The sequence below is a fragment of the Orcinus orca genome, chromosome 15 (genome assembly GCF_937001465.1).
Source record: "Orcinus orca chromosome 15, mOrcOrc1.1, whole genome shotgun sequence".
Classification (NCBI taxonomy): domain Eukaryota; kingdom Metazoa; phylum Chordata; class Mammalia; order Artiodactyla; family Delphinidae; genus Orcinus; species Orcinus orca.
Window position 1 is genome coordinate 30,999,239 of NC_064573.1, and position 16,392 is coordinate 31,015,630.

Below are 16,392 nucleotides of genomic sequence, written 5' to 3' on the forward strand. Positions count from 1 at the left end.
TATTATTTCTAGGAGTCCAAAACCATTGTTTTCTTTCTCTGCCTACATTAAAACTTATATAAATTACTTTCTGTCATTTCTGTAATACACAGTTTCCTCCTGGCATACTACACCAGAGAACCTTTGGACTGGCATTATCTTCTAATTACAACATACCTGGGACTAAATATGAAAATATGGATCTGGATTAAAATGAGAGTATGACTTGATGGATATTATAAAATAAAATCCATTATTTTTTCAGACTTTATTCTTATGTCTTAAATTCCAATGTCTTTTACTTATTTTGAAATTGAGTGCTAGGCACTGTGCTAAATACAGAAACTTTAAGTGAGAGTGAGAACAATAATAACCCCTGTTCTTATGGACTAAACTTACTTTCCAAATGCATCACACTTTGAAATTGGGTTCAGAAACAGGAAGGCCTAGAGCAATGCAACTCAAAATGTGGTCCATGAACCTACATCAATTCAGGAACTATTTGATATCTGTGGGCAATGAGTAGTGAAATTGAGATTGAGCATGTAAAAATGTTTGGATCAATTTATAAAATTAAATTTATGTGTGTGGAATATAATAATAAAAAATGAGGGACTCAATTGCATTTTATATGTCATTGTTGTGTTTGTATTTCATTTTCCTACACGTTTATTTTTATTTTTTTTCTAAAAGTAGCACTTATAACATATTGAGAGAACAAATAAGGCAGGCGTTCACCACAGGTAAGGTAGTTTAAGAAGCACTACCTTCCCAACACTCTCAGGCAGATTTTTGGTAAGAAATGCTTTGCACTTCAGGTTTGCAGGGCTTATATTCTTGCTACCACTGCCATACTTCGCATAATAAAAGTCCTCACCATAATGCCATGGATTCTGTATTCACACATCAAGGCCATTGACTTATGTAGAAGCCTATGAGTAATAACACCAATATAAAATGAAATTTTAGAGGGCAATTTTTTTAAACTCCAGAAAATATTCCATTTTTGTAGTTAATTTCACTATCAATTCAAAAATAAATTTACTCTTAACTCCTAAGTTAAATTACTTAGATATATATCATTGACTTTCAGGATTAATTTTGAATATGTTATGTTAGCTGTGGTTATGGTAGATGAGTCTATTAAACACCTCCTTTATAAGGCATATGAGTGCAAGTAAAGTGATTCCAAAAAGTGTAATTCAATACTGGTAAGTATAAATGTATTTGAATTGGATTACTCTGAAGAAATTATCATGCAAAGAATTTTTAATATTTATTTTTATTTCTTTGAATACACTGCTGTCACTGTTCAAATGAGTAATACTATCTTTTAATTTTTGAAATTTTATGGAATAATTTAGTCAAAAAGCCAGGTTTCAATTCTCTCAGACAGATAATATACTCAGACAATGAAAGTATAAGTGATTTAACTTCAGGCAAAATGTTATATGAAAACACATTAAAGCTAACACTTGATGCTGAAATGAAAAGCAGGCACAGGACACAACAATAAAAACAATGCCTGGTTGTAATTATGGACAATATGATGAAGTAAGAAGACCCTGACGTCACCTCATCTCATGGGCATACCAAAATTACAGCTATTTAAGGAGAAACTATTGATGAGAAAGATCTTTAACAACTAAAGATATAAAGATATAAAGAAAGCACCGTGATGAGATGAACAGGATAGGCAGAAAAGTAGTATAGACATCCCCAAGTGGGCAACCCACAAACAAGAAGATAGCTACAATTGCAGAGGTTTTTCTCAAGAAGCATGTGTCTGAGCTCTACATTGGCCTGCCCAGCCCTGGGGTCTTGCATTAGGAAGATGAGCCCCTAGAATATTTGGCTTTGAAAGCCAGTGGTGCTTATTTTCAAGAGAGGCAGAAGGCTGTAAGAAATGGAAGGCCACTATTAAAGGGTAAACACAAAACCTCACACACTCCAGCACCTAGGATTGAGACAATAATTAGAAAGGAGCCTGGGTCAGACCACCTGCTGATCTTGGAGAGCCTTCTGGGGACATAGAGACTGGCAGAAGCCATCTTGGGAGCTTATTCTGCAATGAGGACAGATGTGCTGGGAAATACCACTTTGGAGTGCTCCCTCTAGCTTATTAGTACTGGGCCTGAGACCCACACATCAACCTGTCAACACTAGTACTGTGATACTGCAGGAGAAGCAACAAGCCAGTCAGGGACACAGCCTCACCTAATAGCAGGCTGGCTTCCTTAAGACACCCTAAGCCCACAGTCATCCTGGAACATGGCCCTGTCCATCAGAGGACCCAGGATACAGCCCTGCACACCAGTGTGCTGGCACTAGCTCAAGGACCTGAAGAGCCCTACATCTGGGGACCTCAGGACCCTCTTCATTCACCAGAGAGCTGGCAGTAACCCTGGGGCCAACCTCACCCATTAGTGGGCAGGCACCATAGTCACAACACACTGGGCCCTGGTCCTGCTCATGAGTGGGCCAACACACCAACACTGGGACAGCCAGGGCCCTGCTGCAAGAGACATTGGGACCAGGCTTCACCCACCAGTGAGCCAGCACTAGTCCTGGGAAGAAATGTCGGGAGTCTAGAAATCAAACACACACACACACACACACAAAGACTGCAGAAAACCATAAATATGTGGAAACAGTATACTGCTAAACAACCAAATGGTCAATTAAGACATCAAAGAGAGAATCAAAACACACACAAGTGGACCAACACCAGCTCCAGACACTTGATCCATGCAGCCAGAGAACCTAGGACTTGGTTGGTTCCTAGCTGGCACTAGCTCCAGGGACTAGCCTCACCCACTATGGGTGGGCATCAACCACAGGATGCCGTGAACCTTGGGTTTGCCCACAAGCAGGCCAATATTAGCTTTGGGAAATTTTAGCAATCCTCAGCTGGCTACTCTGGGGTCCAGCCTTATCCAACAGAGGGCTGATGCAAGATTCAGAACACCCCAGGCCCTGCAGCCACTGAATCAGGAACCTGTCTTGCCTACCAGTAGGCTGACATGAGTCCCAGGACCCACAGGACCCTGAAGCCAGAGACCCAGGGACCTGGATCATCCCACCAGTGGGCTAGCATTAAATGGAGTCCCCTGTTTACCCTGGACCCATCTACCAGCAGTCCAACAGAAGCTCTGAGACATTTTGGCCCTCTCAGCCAGGTGTGTTGAGATCCAGCCCCACTCACCAGCAGGGTGACATGAGAAGTAATCAACAGTAAATTAGAAGACACAAAGGAATGGATCAGGGAGCTGGAAGACAGAGTAGAAGAAATCACTGAAGCTGGACAGAAAGAAGAAAAGAAAGAAATGAGGACAGTTAAAGAGACCTTTGGGACAACATCAAGTGTACTAACATTCACATTATAGGCATCCCAGAAGGAGAAGAGAGAGAGAGAAAGGACCAGAGAACATATTTTAAGACATATAAGCTGAAAATTTCCCTATCCTGGGAGAGGAAACAGACACCCAGCTCTAGGAATAACAGAGATTCCCAAACAGAATCAACTCAAAGAGAACCACACCAAAACATATGGTAATTAAAACGACAAAAATTAAAGGTAAAGAGGGAACAAAGCAGCAAGGGGAAAACAACAAGTTAAAAACTAGGAAACTCCCAAAAGGCTATCTGCTGACTTCTCAGCAGAAACTCTGCAAGGCATAAGTGAGTGGACTATTTAAAGTGATAAAAGGAAAGGAGCAAACTTACAATCAAGAATACTCTACCTGGAAACAGTATCATTCAGATTTGAAGGAGAGATCAAAAGTTTTAGAGACAAGCAAAAGCTAAAAGAGTTTAGCACCAGCCCACCAGCTGTGTAAGAAATGCTAAAGGGGCTCCTCTAAACACAAAAGAAAAGTCCACAACTGGAAATATAAAAATTAAAAAGGGGACTTCCCTGGTGGTGCAGTGGTTGAGAGTCTGCCTGCCGATGCAGGGGACATAGGTTCTTGCCCCAGTCCAGGAAGATCCCACATGCCACGGAGTGTCTAGGCCCATGAGCCATGGCCACTGAGTCTGTGCGTCCGGAGCCTGTGCTCCACAACAGGAGAGGCCACAACAATGAGAGGCCCGTGTACTGCAAAAAAAAAAAAAGAAATTAAAAAGGAAAAATCTCATTGGTAAAACCGATTATACAGTGAAAGTAGTCTGCATATAAACCTCATGGTAACCACAAACCAAATATCTATAATAGATAAACACACAAAAGGAGGAAGGAATCCAAACATGATACTAAAGATAGTCAGCAACCACAAGGGAATAGAGCAAAAGAAGAAGAAACAAAACAGAACCACAAAAAGAACAGGGAAAGAATTTAAAAATGACAATAAGTACATACCTGTCAAACATTGCTCTAAATGTAGATGAACTAAATACTTTAATCAAAGAGAGTGGCTGAATAGATTTTTTAAAAAGACCCATATATATGTTGTCTACAAGAGAGTCACTTGAGATTTAAAGACACACAGTAACTGAAAATGAGGGGATGAAAAAAGTTATTTCATGCAAATGGAAATAAAAGTACATTTGGAGTATCTATACTTATATCAGATAGACTTTAAAACAAAGACTGTAACAAGAGACAAGGACATTACATAATGATGTAGGGATCAGTCCAAGAAGAATATAACAATTGAAAATATATATGTACCCAACATAGGAGAACCTAAAGGCATAAAGCAAATATTCACAGATAAAAAGAAAGACATTGACAATAATACTAGGGAATTTGAACACCCCACTTATATCTAAGGGCAGATCATCTAGACAGAAATCAATAAGGAAACACTGGCTTTAAAAATCACATTACAAAAGATGGACTTAATAGATATATAAAGAACAGCCCATCCCAAAGCAGAGAGAATACACATTCTTTTCAAGTGAACAAGGAACATATTCCAAGATAGATCACATGCAAGGCCACAAAACAAGTCTCAGTAAATTTAAGAAAACTGAAATAATATCAAGTATCTTTTCTGACCACAATGCTATGAGTCTAGAAATCAAACACACACACACACACACGCACACACACACAAAGACTGCAGAAAACCATAAATATATGGAAGCAGTATACTACTAAACAACCAAATGGTCAATTAAGAAATCAAAGAGAGAATCAAAAAATATCTGGAGACAAATGAAAACACAATGATCCAAAATCAATAGTTTGGCTTTTCCTCAGCACTGCCTACAGAGATGACAACCATCACGAACTCAGCATCATGGCTGCCCTCAGACCCCTTGTGTAGCCCAAGATCATCAGAAAGAGGATCAAGAAGTTTATCCAGCACCAGTGAGACCAATACGTCAAAATTAACTGTAACTGGTAGAAACCCAGAGGCAGTGAAAACAGGGTGTGCAGGAGATTCAAGGGTCAGATCTTGACGCTCCACATCTGTTATGACAGCAACAAGGAAATAAAGCACGTGTGCTTCTGGAAGTTCCTGGTCCACAATATCAACAAGCTTGAAGTGCTTCTAAGGTGCAAAATATCTTACTGTGCTGAGATTGTTCACAACGTCTCCTCCAAGAACTGCAAAACCACTGTGGAAAGAGCAGCCCAGATGGCCATCAGAGTCACCAGTCTCAATGCCAGCCTGCATAACAAAGAAAATGAATAGATAGCTCAGGTGCATATTGTGTTTGTGTTAATAAACCACGAAACTCAGAAAAAAATCAATGGGATGAGCAAGAGTGATTCTAAGAGAGAAGTTATAGCTATGCAGGCCTACCTCAAGAAACAAGAACAATTTCAAATAAACAATCTAAACTTACACCTAAAAGAACTAGAAAAAGAAGAATCAACAAAACCCAAAGTTAGTGGAAAGAAATAATGAAATCAGAGCAGAAATATACAAAATAGACTAAAAAAAAAAAAAAAAAAGAAAAGAGAAAAGATCAATGCAGCTAAAAGCTAATCCTTTGAAAAGATAATCAAAATTGGTAAATCTTAGCCAGAATAATGAAAGAAAAAAGAGAGAGGACCCAAATCAAAAAAGTGAAAAGGGAGAAGTTACAGCTGACACCACACAGATATACAAAGGATTACAAGAGATTACTACAAACAATTATATGTCAATTAAACAGACAACTTAGAAGAAATGGACAAATTCCTAGAAATTTACAAAATCCCAAGACTGAAATAGGAAGAAATAGAAAATATGAAGAGACCGATCATCAGTAATGAAATTGAATCAGTAATTTAAAGCCTTCCAACAAACAAAAGTTGAGGGGGAATGACTTCTACCAAACATTTGAAGGAAAGTTAGCACCTATCCTTCTCAAATTGTTCCAAAAATTTCAGAGGAGGGAATGGTTCCAGACTTATTCTAGGAGATCTGCATCACCTGACACCAAAACCAGACAAGGTTATCACAGGAAAAGAAAATTGCAGGCCAATATCACTAATGAATATAGATGCAAAAATCCTCAACAAAATAGTAGTCAATTGAATTCAGCTATACATTACAAGGATCATACATCATGACCAAGTGGGAGTTATCCCAGATATACAAGGATGGTTCAGTTTCCACAAATCAATTAATGTGATACACCACATTAACAAATTGAAGAATAAAAATCATATGATCATCATAATAGATGCTTTTGACAAAATTCAATATCCACTTGTGATAAAATTCTCCACAGAGCAGGTACAGAGACAATATACTTCAACATAATAAAGGCCATGTATGACAAGCCCACAGCAAACACCATACTCAACAATTAAAAGATGAAAGCATTTCTTCTAAGATCAGGAATAAGACAAGGATGCCCATTCTCACCACTTTTATTCAAACTAGTATTGGAGATCCTAGCCATGACAATCAGCAAAAAAGAAATAAAAAGAATCCAAGTTGGAAAGGAAGAAATAAAGCTGTCACTGTTTGCTGATGACATGGAAATAGCATGATGACATGCTATTAATGGAAAATCCTAAAGACATCACTAAAAAACTACTAGAACTCATCAATAAATTGAGAAAGGACCAGGACACAAAATTAACATTAAAAATCTGTTGCATTTTTGTACACTAATGAGAAAGAGAAATAAGAAAACAATCCCATTTGCAATCACATCAAAAAAGAATAACATACCTAGGAATAAGTCTAACTAAGGAGGTAAAAGTCATGTACTCTGAAAACTGTGAGACACTGATGAAAGAACTTAAAGACTACATCAATGGAAAGATATACTGTGTTCATTTATTTGAAGAATTAACACTGTTAAAATGATCATTCTACCCAAGGCAACCTACAGATTCACTGCAATCCTTATCAAAATACTAATTAAATTTTTCACAGAACTAGAATAAATAATTCTAAAATTTATATGGAAACACAAAGTACCCTGAATCACCAAAACAATCTTGAGAAAGATGAACAAAGCTGGAGGTATCATGTTCCCTGATTCCAAACTCTACTACAGCTACAGTCATCACACAACACTTGTTTGGCACTAGCACAAAAGCACACACATAAATGAATGGTTCAAAACAGAGAGCCAAAAAATAAAGCAATGTTTATATGGGCAATCAATTCTATGAGAAAGTAGGCAAAAATATCCAATGGGGAAAAGACAGCCTCTTTAATAAATGATGTTGAGAAAACTGGACAGGTACATGCAAAAGAATCAAACTTTACTACTTTCTCACACCATATACAAAAATTAACTAAAAAATTATTAAAATCTTAAATGTAAGACCTGAACTCATTAATCTCAAAGAAGAAAATATAGGCAGTATGCTCTTTGACATCAGTCCTAGTAATATTTTTTGTATGTGTCTCCTTAACCATGAGAACTAAAAGCAAAAATAAACAAATGGGACTGCATCAAACTAAAGAGCTTTTATTCAGCAAAGGAACTATCTATAAAACAAAAAGGTCAACTACAGTATGGGATGAGATATTTGCAAATGATATCTGACATTGTCTTAATGTCCAAATCATACAAAGAACTCATATAACTCAACTTCAAAAACAAGCAACCTGATTAAACAATGGAGAGAGGAGATGAATCGATGTTTTTCCAAAGAATATATACAGAATGGCCAACAGGGGCCTGACAAGAATTCAACATCACTAACTATCAAGGAAATGCAAATCAAAACCACAATGAGATAACAGGTTCTATCATCTGAAAAGCTATCATCAAAAAGACAACTGTGTTGGCCAGGATGTTTAGAAAAGAGAACCCTTGTGCACTGTTTGTGGGAATGTAAATTGATGCAGCCACTATGGAAAATAATATGGAGGTTCCTAAGAAAACCTATAAATGGAATGACCACAGGATCCAGCAACTCCACTCCTGGATATTTACCTGAAGAAAACAAAAACTCTAATTTAAATAGATATATGTACCCCAATGTTCATTGCAACATTAACTACAATAGCCAAGATATGGATGCAACCAAAGTGCAATAGATGAATTGACAAAGAAGACTGTGTATATGTATACAACGGAATATTACTCAACCATGAAAAAGAAAAAATCTTGCCATTTAAAACAGCATAGATGGACCTAGAGGGTATTATGCTAAGTGAATTGTCAGACAGAGAAAGAAAAATAATTTGTGGTTTCATTTATATGTAGAATGTTAGAAATAAACCAGCATAACAAACCAAAAGCAGATCACAGATTCAGAGAAAAATTAGATGCTTGCCAGAGGGGAGGGGGTGGGAGGAGGAGAGAAATATGTGAGAGATATTATGAGGTACAAACTTCCAGTTGTAAAATAAGTGTCATGGGTATGTAATGTATAGTGTGGGAAATATAATCAACAATTATGTAATATCTTTTCATGGTGACGTATGGTAAATAGGATCACCTTTTGATCATTCTGAAATGTATAGAAATATCAAATCACTATTTCATGTTCCAGGAACTAACATAGTGTTGTAGGTCAATTATACTTCAAAAACAGACAGATAAAGTCATAGAAATTAGAGATCAGATTTTTGGTTACCAGAGGCAGCATGTTGGGGGAGGGAGAGTTGGATAAAGGCAGCTGAAAGTTACAAACTTTTAGTTATCAGATAAATAAGTATAGGGATATAATTCACACTATGATAAATATAATTAACACTATTGTACATTATATATGAAAAGAGAGTAAATCCTGAGCTCTCATCACAAGAAGATATATTTCTCTATTTTTAAAATTTTGTATCTTTAAGAGATGATGAATGTTCACTAAATTTATTGTGGTAATTATTTCACAATGTATATAATTTAAATCATTATGCTATACACTGAAACTTACACAGTGCTGTATATCAATTATATATAAATAAAACAGGAAGAAAAAAATCATAAAAAAGAAAGGTACCCAGAAATGCAAATTCTCTGCCACATGACCATATGTTTCAGAGATTGTGTAGAACTCCTAATCATTTTCTTTAAGGATTTGATCACAGTTAAATACAAATTTACTTGGGTAAGATCATTTAACAGACTAACTAGGTGTCTATAATTTTAGAGATGGAAGATGCTATAGAATTTTCATTTTGCTATCCTCACTTTACTTCTCTTTCCTCTCCTTTCTGCTGAATTTCTCTCTTCTCATTTCTTACTTCATTTTTCCCCACACCCCCTTTCCTTTCTTCTTTGGTGTTCTAAGATGTGTTCACAATTTAAAATCTGTACATATAAACCAGTAAGAACATATTTGAAATTTTAAAAGTTCAGAAGAAAAATATTTTTGTAGGTGCTTTTCCTAGTAAAGGGGTCAGCATAAATAATAAAATTTACTTCAGGGCTATATGCCATTTTTTAAAGGAAAAATGATCTTCTTGGTAATGGAAAGTAAAATCTGGAGTAGTTTTCAAGGAAGAAAATTATGGTTCAAAGATTAATAATACATAATAAGTTAACATAATTTAAATGTTTCATGAGCAATCTGAGAGTAGAGTTTCAAGAGCCAGACCTCAAGTAGGAAAGAAGGTGGGAGAAAATTTCTGCAAGGAGAGGGACTAGGTCACTGTTACATGACAGCAGTGGATGTCTAGTCACTATTGTCAGTGACTGACAGTAGTCAGTGCAAAAAGTCCTTGTGCTGATCATGGACAAGGACATTAGGAACACTTCAAAAGGGAAAAGTTTCTCTTATAGTATGTCTTGCCTGAAGCATAAAAATTTACATTTGGATTTCATTCCAACTGTTTCTAACCTGCTGAAGCTAATATTGGAACATGAAATTTGACCCTAGTACACCAGACCATTACTGAAACTAACTGAATATTTTCCTGACTAAGGAACAAATAAATTATTTTAACCAACTGTATACAGGCCTATGGACTCATTCTATCCTCTCCAATGTGCTAGCTTTCAGTGCTAATTAGCATAATGATCATGAGCTCCTTTTCAGTCTGCAAGATACCTGAGCTTTCCCTTCACCAAAATACACAGTGAATCTAATAACAGTGCATATTTCCTTTGCTTGACATAGCTGTGTAATTTTTAGCTTTGTTGGCATTTGTTTTATTTGGCAGACTTACAGCTAATACTTAATTTGAAAACATTTTTTACTGTCCTCTATTTCCCTTTCTTATCTCCAAACTTTAGCTAAAATTCCAGTAAACAAGAGTATTTCCTTAGTACTGTTTTTGGAAATGTCTCCTAAAACCCCACTTTTATTCTCTTCTACCTGTAAAAGTTCTCCTTAATCTTCCATTAATCTGACCCTTGAACTAGTCATGCAGTTCTATCTCTTATTCCCATGACAATAAACTTCAATTACTCCTGCTTAAAGGATAAAATTCAAACTCCCAGAGTTTCATTAAAGAGTTGTCAAATCTTGTCCTACAACATGTTTCCAGTCATATTTATTTCTAGTCTTCTGAATTTATGCATTGTTGGTTTCTTTAAAATCTATTATTATTTGAATCTGCCCAACTTAATTACTTCCTTATTTCTTCAAGTTCCATCTTTCATCTAGAATATCACGTTTGCCTCTTCAAACTCTACTGATGTTTAAGGACATGATTAAAGTCCTTCCATATCCAAAAAGCCTTTGAGAGCTTACCTCTAGTTATTGCTCACATTCCCTGAAGTCCTAGTTTTCATTACATATGCCATTTATGTGGTGACTAAGTATGTACTATCTGATAGTCTCTTTTGACTTGTGATTCTGTATTGTAATTTAGCTTTCCACTGGCTTTTATCAAATTTGATAAGGACAAAGTACAGGGACAAAGTTGGTGACTAATTCCACTAGGAGACTGTAAGTAAAGAAAAAAATGGGAGACCCCTGTAAGTTAATGATTATTCAAGAAAGCAACTTTGCTTAACCACAAAACCAAGCAGCTGTGCTTAGCAAAAGAACATGCCACAGAAGCATGAGACATGCCTCAAAACAATTAAACAATGGTGGCATGAGGCCCACATCCTGCCCAGTGAGCTCAGTAAGTTAATGATCCCTAGGACATGCTCCTCTGCTTGCACTAAAAACAAAAATATAAGGAAAAGGTGACATTGTACTAAAACCTGAGATGATTTACCATTTTTAACATATGTTATCACCTTTTTGCTCATTTCCATTGCACCATGACAGTCCTGGTTTGTCCATGTAGGGACAAGAAAACGCCTTGGCCCAACATGGAGGAAGAACTGATGATGGAAGTGTGATATTTACTCAAGAATGAGGAAGAAGGTGGTCTTTTCCCTCTCCCCACCAAGTTTTATGCATTAACCCCCTATAAAATTTTCCTTTGATTATAAAACTGTAGCCCACTAAGTTCTCGGGGCATGGCACCCTCTCATCCACCCACTTGTAAGCCTCACAATCATCCTATTCTAATAGATCACTTATCTATCACTTTGCCTCTCACTGAATTCTTTCTGTGCTGAGACATAAAGAACTGGAGCTTGTCGGAGCCCCACAATATGTCACCTAGTGCAACGGCCCACAATACTTTTTGTCACCAGGGACTGGTTTTGTGGAGGACAATTTTTCCACGGACAGATGGGGGAAGGTGGATAGTTCAGGCAGTAATGCAAGCAATGGGGAGTGATGGGAAGTGACAGACAAAGCTTCACTTGCTCACCTGCTACTCATCTCCTGCTGTGCGGCCTGGTTCCTAATGGGCCACAGATCAGTCCTGGTCCACAGTCTGGGGGTTGGGGACCCCAGATCTAGCAGCTTCAAACTCATGTCACATGAACTTCTTTTCTTTTATGCATCTGTGTATTTTCCTCAGTAACTAAAGTATTTTCCTCAGTCCAACTGTTGAGTTTAGTAAAGATTGTTGAGCACCTATGATAAAGCAGACATCATTCTAGGCTCAGGGTGTACCACAATCAAGATGTACTGTGTTAAAATTTTGGTTACATATAATCTGTGAATTTAAGCAGCTTAAAACCACAAATATTTATTTCTCACTGAAGCAACCTGGTTATCATAGATTGTCTAGGCATCCTATGCACTCCCAGATGCAGGCTTCCAGAGCAAACACCTTCTGGAATATAGCTGTATCTTGGCAAAGAGAAAGAAAGGATTGTAAGTCTCACACTGACTCAATGTTTTCCACATGGAACTGCTATGCAGCACTTCTGCTCACATTTTTACTGGTAAAACAAGTCACATGTTCAAACCTTATATCAAGGGTGTAAGGAAGTGAAATCCTACCATATGCCCATGAATGGAACTTGAAATATTTAGTACTGTGGGCAGACAGCATGCAATAGAGACATATGTGTCACACACTACTTCAACGTAAGAAAAACACAACTTCACGTGGTAACCAATTGCCTATTAATATCTCATAAATTTTACGCATAGTAGTGGGTACTATTGAAATATACCCTATGTATTCATTTGACTGGCATTTATGTATTCTGTATATTTTCCTACTTCTAATGATTGAATGCTTATTAGATAATACTTGATAATAGTGAAGGATGACTGCATAATAGTCACAGCTTGTTCCTTCATCATATGCTCAAAATAGTTAAGCTTTAGAATTAAGCACTAGTCAAAGCTGAATGAAAATAAGAAACACTCAATTTAATTATTTCATGGTCTAGTCTCTGGAAAGAAGAACTAGTTAAAGCAGATAAAAATAATTTAGAACTAAGAATAATCTTATACTTGTTTTTAAAGTTTACTTAAAAGATGTGAATTTGTTTAGAAAATATGCTACCTGAAACAGAGGTTTGGGACAATGTTGTTTGTTATTCAAAATAATGTAAAATACATTAATTGCATTAACCCCTCATAAAATTCAGAGTCTTTGGGTGCATCCTCTCACCTGAGTGCCTGATGGAAGAGGAACCTTGCCATCTGCATTTTATTGCCTGTCCATTTTCTTCCATAAAAAGTAATCCTGTGAAACTCTGGAAGGTTTCATGCCAAGTAGTACTTCCCAGAACTTCTGCTGCCAGTTTCCTTGTCCTCATGGTGAGACAGAGCCATCCTCTGCCTCTGCAGGAGGCCCTCCAACACTAGCAGAAGAGAAGAAACAGTAATCTAATATACAGGCAGAACTCCTAGATTAATGTGCTAATTAGGCACCTGTCCCTCAGGCGGATGCCTATGATATAAGCATGTGAGCCTCCTTCACTTGATGTCTGGACACCATCTGTTGCCTCTGCTGGACCTTGGGGTAGCCGTGTCGATGAAAGGCTCTTGATACTGCAGCCAGGAGTCAGTGCTGTGGCTCTGAGGTGGGAGAGCCAACTTCAGGACACTGGTCCACAAGAGACCTCACAGCTCCACATAATACCAAATAGCGAAAATATCCCAGAGATCTCCATCGCAACACCAGCCCCCAGCTTCACTCAACGACCAGCAAGCTACAGTGCTGGACACCCTATGCCAAAAAACTAGCAAGACAGGAACAGAACCACACTCATTAGAAGAAAGGCTGCCTAAAATCATAATAAAAGTCCACAGACACCCCAAAAGACACCACCAGACATGGACCTGCCCATGAGAGAGACAAGATCCAGCTTCATCCACCAGAACACAGGAACTAGTCCTCTCCACCAGGACCTACACAACCCACTGAACCAACTTTCGCCACTGGGGACAGACACCAAAACAACGGGAATTATGAACCTGCAGCCTGCAAAAAAGGAGACCCCAAACACAGTAAGATAAGCAAAATGAGAACACAGAAAAACACACAGCAGATGAAAGAGCAAGATAAAAACCAACCAGACCTAACAAGTGAAGAGGAAATAGGCAGTCTACCTGAAAAACAATTCAGAATAATGAAAGTAAGGATGATACAAAATCTTGGAAATAGAATAGGAAAAATGCAAGAAACATTTAACAAGGACCTAGAAGAACTAAAGATGAAACAATCAATGATGAACAACACAATAAATGAAAATAAAAATACTCTAGAAGGGATCAATAGCCGAATAACTGAGACAGAAGAACGGATAAGTGACATGGAAGAAAAAATGGTGGAAATAAATACTGCAGAGCAGAATAAAGAAAAAAATAATGAAAAGAACTGAGGACAGTTGCAGAGACTTCTGGGACAACTATAACACACCAACACTTGAATTATGGGGGTTCCAGAAGAGGAAGAGAAAAAGAAAGGAACTGAGAAAATATTTGAAGAGATTAGAGTTGAAAAATTCCCTAATTTGGGAAAGGAAATAGTTAATCAAGTCCAGGAAGCATAGAGAGTCCCATACAGGATAAATCCAAGGAGAAACACGCCAAGACACATATTAATCAAACTGTCAAAAATTAAACACAAAGAAAACATATTAAAAGCAGCAAGGGAAAAAACACAAATAACATATAAGGGAATCCCCATAAGGTTAACAGCTGGACTTTCAGCAGAAAATCTGCAAACCAGGAGGGACTGGCAGGACATATTTAAAGTTATGAAGGAGAAAAACCTACAACCAAGATTATTCTACCCAGCAAGGATCTCATTCAGGGTTGATGGAGAAATTAAAACCTTTACAGACAAGCAAAAGCTGAGAGAGTTCAGCACCACCAAATCAGCTTTACAACAAATGTTAAAGGAACTTCTCTAGTCAAGAAACAGAAGAGAAGGAAAAGACCTACAATAATGACCCCAAAACAATTAACAAAATGGGAATAGGAACATACATTTCAATAATTACCTTAAATGTAGATGGATTAAATGCTCCAACCAAAAGACACAGATTGGCTGAATGGATAAAAAAACAAGACCCATATATATGCTGTCTACAGGAGACCCACTTCAGACCTAGAGAGACATACAGACTGAAAGTAAAGAGATGGAAAAAGATATTCCACACAAATGGAAACCAAAAGAAAGCTGGAGTAGCAATTCTCATATAAGACAAAATAGACTTTAAAATAAAGACTATTAGAAGAGTAAAAGAAGGACACTAAATAATGATCAAGGGATCAATCCAAGAAGAAGATATAACAATTGTAAATATTTTTGCACCCAACATAGGAGCACCTCAGTACATAAGGCAAATACTAACAGACATAAAAGGAGAAATCTACAGTAGGGAACTTTAACACTCCACTTTCAACAATGGACAGATCATCTAAAATGAAAATAAAAAAGGAAACACAAGCTTTAAATGATACATTAAACAAGATGGACTTAATTGATATTTATAGGACATTCCATCCAAAAACAATAGAATACACATTTTTCTCAAGTACTCATGGAACATTCTCCAGGATAGATCATATCTTGGGTCACTAATCAATCCTTCGTAAATTTAAGAAAATTGAAATCATATCAAGCATCTTTTCTGACAACAATGCTATGAGACTAGATATCTATTACAGAAAAAGATCTGTAAAAAATACAAACACATGGAGGTGAAACAATACACTACTTAATAACGAAATGATCACTGAAGAAATCAAAGAGGAAATCAAAAAATACCTAGAAACAAAGGACAATGGAGACACAATGACGCAAAAACTATGGGATGCAGCAAAAGCAGTTCTAAGAGGGAAGTTTATAGCAATACAATCCTACCTTAAGAAACAGTAAACATCTCAAATAAACAACCTAACCTTGCGCCTAACACAATTAGAGAAAGAAGAACAAAAAATCCCCAAAGTTAGCAGAAGGAAAGAAATCATAAACATCAGATCAGAAATAAATGAAAAAGAAATGAAAGGAACGATAGCAAAGATCAATAAAACTAAAAGCTGGTTCTTTGAGAAGATAAGAAAAATTGATAAACCATTAGCAAGACTTATCAAGAAAAAGGGAGAAGACTCAAATCAATAGAATTAGAAATGAAAAAGCAGAAGTAACAACTGACTCTGCAGAAATACAAAAGATCATGACAGACTACTACAAACAACTCTATGCCAATAAAATGGATAACCTGGAAGAAATGGACAAATTCTTAGAAATGCACAATGAACCAAGACTGAATCAGGAAGAAATAGAAAATATGAACAGACCA

The 16,392-nt window shown here is 37.0% G+C and overlaps 1 pseudogene; it reads left to right on the forward strand.

Annotated features, from left to right (window-relative positions):
• The first annotated feature begins 5,222 nt into the window (after positions 1-5,222).
• LOC101283310 (60S ribosomal protein L32-like) lies at positions 5,223-5,621 on the forward strand (annotated as a pseudogene).
• The last annotated feature ends 10,771 nt before the right edge of the window (positions 5,622-16,392 follow it).